Source organism: Phodopus roborovskii, unplaced genomic scaffold (assembly GCF_943737965.1).
Source record: "Phodopus roborovskii unplaced genomic scaffold, PHOROB, whole genome shotgun sequence".
NCBI classification, from domain to species: domain Eukaryota; kingdom Metazoa; phylum Chordata; class Mammalia; order Rodentia; family Cricetidae; genus Phodopus; species Phodopus roborovskii.
The window spans coordinates 16,945,956-16,952,319 of NW_026126448.1; the positions used below are offsets into that span (position 1 = coordinate 16,945,956).

At 44.9% G+C, this 6,364-nt stretch overlaps 1 pseudogene; it reads right to left on the reverse strand.

The window, feature by feature from the left end:
* Nucleotides 1-1,629: 1,629 nt before the first annotated feature.
* On the reverse strand, nt 1,630-2,548 carry LOC127225389 (60S ribosomal protein L6-like; annotated as a pseudogene).
* Between the last annotated feature and the right edge of the window lie 3,816 nt (nt 2,549-6,364).

A 6,364-nucleotide genomic window follows, 5' to 3' on the forward strand; every position in this document is an offset into this window, starting at 1 on the left:
GCTTTGGTCTGACAACAGAAAAGGAAAGAGCTGAGAGAGCTACAGAGTTTGGCGGAGAACCATTGACTTCTACGTTAGAAGCATCCAGGTAGACTCAGGAGAGAGTGGAAGAAGAGGCTTCCGGGTCACTGGGAGGGGAACCCTTCTCAGCACAGAGAAAGCAGCAGCAGGGGCCTCTTCATGGAGGAACTGTCGAGGACAGATGGCTGGAGTGAGGCAGCGTGAATGAGTAGAACCACGGGTTACCCAGCCACTCTCAGGACACAGACTCAAGCCTGTCCCATAACTCATGCTATAGATCAACCTGGCCTCAAACTCACAAAGATATACCTACCTCTGCCCCCCAAGTGCTGGGACAAAAGGCATGCACCACCACTGCTCGGCTCTGAATTCAGTTTTAAGATACCAAACTGTGTGCATCGCTGTTTCACTTGGCTGTATGTTTTTTCTTTTTTGGACTTGACTCAGGGGTTTCTTCTTGTCCACTTGAGACTCATGACCATATTCTTAAAGAATTACGAGATCGTGTGTATAGTTGTTCTTTCAAATTCTGTGTCCTGGGGTCCATCTAGGTACTTTTCATTGGAGCACATTCCTATGGGACTGAGGAGGGTTGGGAGGTGTAGGGGAAAACTGTCTTGACCTTCCTATTGTGTTTTTGTGATGTGACCTCAGTGTGTGGACTTTTTTGGTGGTGTGTGTCTAATGTGAGATCCTAGGCTACCTCTTTGAGGGAAGGTTTGGTTTTAGTTTTGTTGTTGCTCAAGCCTGGGGATTTCAGATCACATATGGGAAGTTGGCAGGTCAATCCTTCAGATACTTGTGTTGATGAATTGGATGAATGTTTCCAGTCAGTGGTAACTAAGGAAACATGCAAATGGGATAAATGGCTGGGTCTCCTTGGGCTGGTATGTTAGCTGCACTACCCTCCCGTGCCTGTGAGTGGGGATGGGAGTGCTGGGACAGGGTCTTAGGCACTCACCAGACTAAGCCAGTTCACAAGCTGAACAACAGGTTAGATCTGGGGACTGGGGATAGACAGCCTGGGTGGACAAGGATCCAGAGAACATACCAGGTTGGATCATATACAGGAGTCACAGCCAGGACCAGGCCAGAAGTTAGGGACAGTGCAGGTGGGAGAGGGTCCTGGGACTGCCCAGCCTGGGCTAGCACACTGGAGCTAGGACTGCAGGTTGAAGATGGCTGGGGTTTCAGAACCTGGAGAGATGAAGTTGTCACTTTTTGTGAAGAAACCAGAGTCCAAGGGCAAGTTTGCAGACGGTAAAGCAGTGGTTTCTGGTAGGTGTGTGGAGTTCAAGGTGATTTTCAAATACCAGGTAGAGAGATCAAATATCACACCGGGGTACTGTGAAGGTGTTAAGAGGAAGGGCTGAAGACAATCAAAGTGCAAGTGTTTTTAAAAGGCCATGTAGCGGGGGAGTGAGATGGGTTTGCAGGTAAAGACACTTTGTTGCCAAGCCCAATGATCTGAGCTCCATCTCTGAACCTACACAAGGTAGAAGGAAAGCAAGAACACTCTTAACATGTCCTCAGACCTCCACAGTGTGCCATGGCATATATGCCCACACACCCCTCACACACACACACATAATTGTAATGAACTTTTTTTTAAACATATGAAGCTGTTTAATTAGGTTGATAGCAATTTAGAAAACCAGTTTGTGAGGATTCATCCCATCCCACAGGTAGCCCTGAATCTGAGGAACAGCTTTGATCTTTGGCAAATGCTGCATAGTCCACGGTTTTCTGATCAGCTTTGCGTTGCTCTGTAATCTCGTATTTCTCAATCTGTGTCGAAGATCTCGCTCTCCTGGTGCCTGGGCTTGCGCAGCTGCTTCTTTTTAAAGTAAATATCAGTTGGGTGTTTGGGGTTCTTAACTTGGCTGATATCAACTTTTGTAGAGGTGGCGATGACACATTCCTAGTGTGTTCTTTGCAGAGGAACTCTGTTGAGGGCAAGAGGTCCTGTCACAAGGAGCAAGCCGCTGCCCAGCTGCTTCAGGAAAACCACCCTCTTGCTTCTCTGGCGCCGGGTGAGGATGATCAGGACGCTCCCGCGAGTGATGCTGGCCTGCAGCTTTCTCGCCTGCTGACTGAAGGGCTTTTTGCCATGGCTCAGCAGCTTCTGAGGAACATCTTCAGTAGGGTAATACCGGGGCATTTTTCGAAGGTTAACCACCCGGGTGCCACCATTCTTGTCACCACCAACTGGTTTGGTGACAGTAGCAAGGACTTTCTCCTTTTTCTTCTTCTTTTCAACCTTAGATTTGCAGCTGAGAATTTTCTTTTGTACAGGGCCTTTCTGGAATACACAGCAGATCGGGAGTACCTGCCAATTCCTCTAACCAGGACAGGGTTCCGGCTGCAATGCGGCTTCTCCTTCTGCGGCTTTTTAACCTTAGGCTCACCCTTTTTGGCTGCATCAGCGGCAGGGGCACCTGTGGCATCATCACCATTCTTCTTGGCTGCAGGTTTTTTCTCTTTTTTGTCAGGCTTCTTGGCTTTTTCACCCGCCATCTTGCAAGATGGGAAAAAGAACCAAGGTCCCGGCTTCTGGTCTATAAGCCTGTAATGGACTTTTTAAAAGAAAGATATGTAGAACAGGATCTAGGAGGCAACATAGTGAGGCTAGCTGATGTGCCAGCAAAATACGGGAAGAAATAAAAATCTATGCAACACTGAGCATCTTGCCAATCCCCAGAGCCAGGGCAAGCAGGCGTTGATGTAGGTAGTTCAGGGCTTCCCAGTGAAACCTTTAGCACAGTGTACTGTGGAAGAAATATATCAGAGAAGAACTGGAAAAGAAAGACCCTGTCCTGCCCAGGCTCAGCGCCATCTGTGTCTCCAGGGTTCCTGAATGGGAGGCTCCAAGACACTGGAAAAAAAGATCAGACGGAATGGAGATCTGAGAAGCAGAGTTGGAAGTGAGAAGACTGTTCATAACCTACGAACAAACAAACCACCTCTAGTATAAGACAGTTTAATGTGGGGTTTTGTTTGCTTGTTTGTTTTGTGGCACTGGAAATTGCGGTCAGGGCCTCACATACCTTAGCAAATGCTCTACCAGTGAGTCACAGGACAGCTTGCCTTATGTTTTTTTTTTTTTTTTATGTTTGGGGACGGAGTTTCACTAAGTTACCCAGATTGGCTTTGAACTCACTCCAAAGCCCAGACAGGCCTTGAACTTGGGATTATCCTGTCTCAGTCTCCTGAGTAGCCGACCTGTCTCCATTTATCCACACAGCTGATCTATGTCCCAAGAAATTTAGTCATAAGAAGGGGAAAAAGGAAAAAATCAAAACACATAAAAGTAGGCAATAAAGTAGAACTTCTGTTTCTGCTGACATGGCATGTTATAGACTCTGAAAGACCTTCCTAATAAGCATAGAAGTGTGTGTGTGTGTGTGTGTGTGTGTGTGTGTGTGTGTGTGTGTGTGTACGTGAAAGTTACATTGATCGTTTTATATCTAAGTCAAAGGAGACAAAAATATAAATGTACAAAGCATTCCAGGACAGCCAGGGCTACACAGAAAAACCATCTCAAACAACAAAAATATATACTGTATATCACATATAAAGTATATATCTGAGGCTAATACTGAATAGAGAAGAGAATAGTCACCCAGGAAAGAGATCAGGAGCATGACATGAAGTGTTATCACTCAAAAGAGGGGGTTCCAGTAGTCCTCAAGAAAAATAGTGAGTTTGGACAGGCGAGATAGCAAGTCGAGGTACTTGGTGACAAGCCCATCAATCTCAGTTAAATCCCATGACTCACATGATGAAAGAAGACAACTAACTTCCGCAAGCTGTGTCTCTGGCCTTCATATAAACACCAGAGTTCATGCATTCACACATGAGTGTACACATGTGTGCACACGTGCAAACACACACATAAATTAAAAGAACAAACAGTGACATTTGAGGAAAGTTTTGTAAGTGATGAAGAGTAATCACATAACTATCTGAGTAAAAAAATGAATCAAATAAAAGATATGTGTTTAATCTCATCATTTAGGAGGCAGAAGCACGTAGATCTCCTTGAGTTTAAGGTCAGTCTGGTCTACATAGAGAGTTCTAGTCCAACTAGGGCTACAGTCTCAATAGAAAGAAGACGAGGAAGAGGGGGAGGGTGGAGAAAGGGGAGGAGGAGAGGAATCATCGGAGAATGGAGATAGACTTCTAGACTGACTGTGCTTTCTAGCAACAGTTTGAAGACCTCAACACCCCATTGTCTCCCTTCCTCCATGATTTCTGTGGGAAGTCAGCTGTTCTTCCGAGATGCCCTCGGAAGATGTGATATCTTTTATCCTGACTGCTCTCGACATTTTTTGTCTTAGTTTCCACAAATCTTACTATCGTGTGGCCAAATATAGCTTTCTCCGAGTTCCTTCTGTCTAGGATTCACAGTTAATTATAAATCTTATGATCTGCTTTTTTTTTTTTTTTTTTTTTTTTAGATTTGGAAGCTGTCAACAATTACTCCTGATTTTCTCTTTCTTTTCACTTAGAAACTCCAATTACATATCAGTTAGACATTTCCCCTGTGCTCCGTGCATCTCTCACATTATCTTTTCCTATTTGCAGTGTCTCCCTCCTTCAGTCTGAACATTTATTGACCTATATCCAGTCTACTAATTCTTTCTCTTCTTGTGTCTGATCTGTCACCAAATCTAGTTCTAATTCTAGAATTCATCTTTATAATATTCATCATTTCCATTTCTCTTCTGAGATGTCCCGTCTTTCCATTTAATTTATTGATCATGTTGATCACTCTTATTTTAAAGTTTGATAATGGGGCCGGTGAGATGGCTCAGTGAGCCAACACATGGGCTGCATAAACCCTGTAACCTGAGTTCAATCCCTGAAACCCATATAGGGTGGCAGGAGAGCATTGACTCTACAAAATTGTCCTCGAGGAGGCTGGGAAAATGATGGTTTGGTGGTCAAGAGCACTGGCTGCTCTTCCAGAGGACCAGGGCTCAGTGTCTAGCATTCTCATAGTAGTTTACAATCATCTATAACTCTGGTTCCAAGGCAGCTGATGCCCTCTCCTTGTCTCCAAGGTCCTAGGCATACAAATGATATACACACATGCATGCAGGCAAAGCACTCATATACAGAAAATTTTAAATGTTATCTACTGACTTCCACATGCTTGCTGTAGTACAATGCACTCATCCACTACCCTGCCCCCAAATCCCCGACACACTATAATTTTAAATTAAAAATGCAGAAATAAATTCCTGATAATTTCCTATGGAGACTTGTTTCTCCTGGTAGTTTAGTCAATGTATGCACCTTTGCTTGTGCATGAATCACACTTCCCACAGTAACAAACTCTGAGAGAGCCACTTCTAAGAAAAAAATGTTCCATCCGATGTTCCCTCCATCATTATAGGCCTGCAGTGAGGCAGCATATTGTGGCAGCAAGAGATGTGACAAGAACAAGGTAGCTCACCATGCCAGGAAACTTCCCATTTGAACGGGATTCCTTTTACTTTATCCTTTGTTCTACTGAGCTCCCCGCCTTATGCATGGTGTTGCCCAATTTAGGGCAGGCTTTCCCTCCTTGGGGAAAGCACTAGTGACACACCCAGAAGTGTGTGTCACTAATCTGCTGGACATTTCCCAACACAGTCTCTGAGCTGGAGAGGAGAAGGCTCCATCAGTAAAGCACTCGCTGTACACTGTGAAGACGTGAGTTTGCATCCCCGCACCCACCTAAAAAGTTTAGGGGCAGGGTCACAAGCCTGTAACCTCAGCAATGAGGAGGCAGAGTCAGCAAGACCTCTGGCACTTGCTGGCCACCAGCTTAGTTGAGCTGGTAAGTTCCAGGTACAGCAAAAGTTCTCATCTCAAAAAACAAGATGGAGAGCAATTGAGGGAGACATCCGATGTCCACTTCTGATTTCCACATGCACATATACACAAACATTCACAGTCTCTCTCTCTCTCTCTCTTTCTCCCTCTCTTTCCCCTTCCCCCCACCCCCCACACACTACACACACACACACACACACACACACACACACACACACACACATTAACCACTCACCACCACATTTAGCATCTTTTCATTAAAACTGACAATTGTGTGTGAGGGAAAAAATGTAGAGATAATTTGATGTCCACCTCATATGCTTCTGCTCAAGGGAGGATGCACGTTAACTTCATATGGGTCATGGAGGCAATTCACCTTAATGAACAAAGACTGCACAGGTCCAAAGCTGCGTTTCAGTCTATGGCTCGATGGCTAATCCATCTGATTCACTCATGATTACCCAATGTGAAAGGTGCTATAAAGGAGGTCAACACATTGATACATGAGCCAGTATGCTGG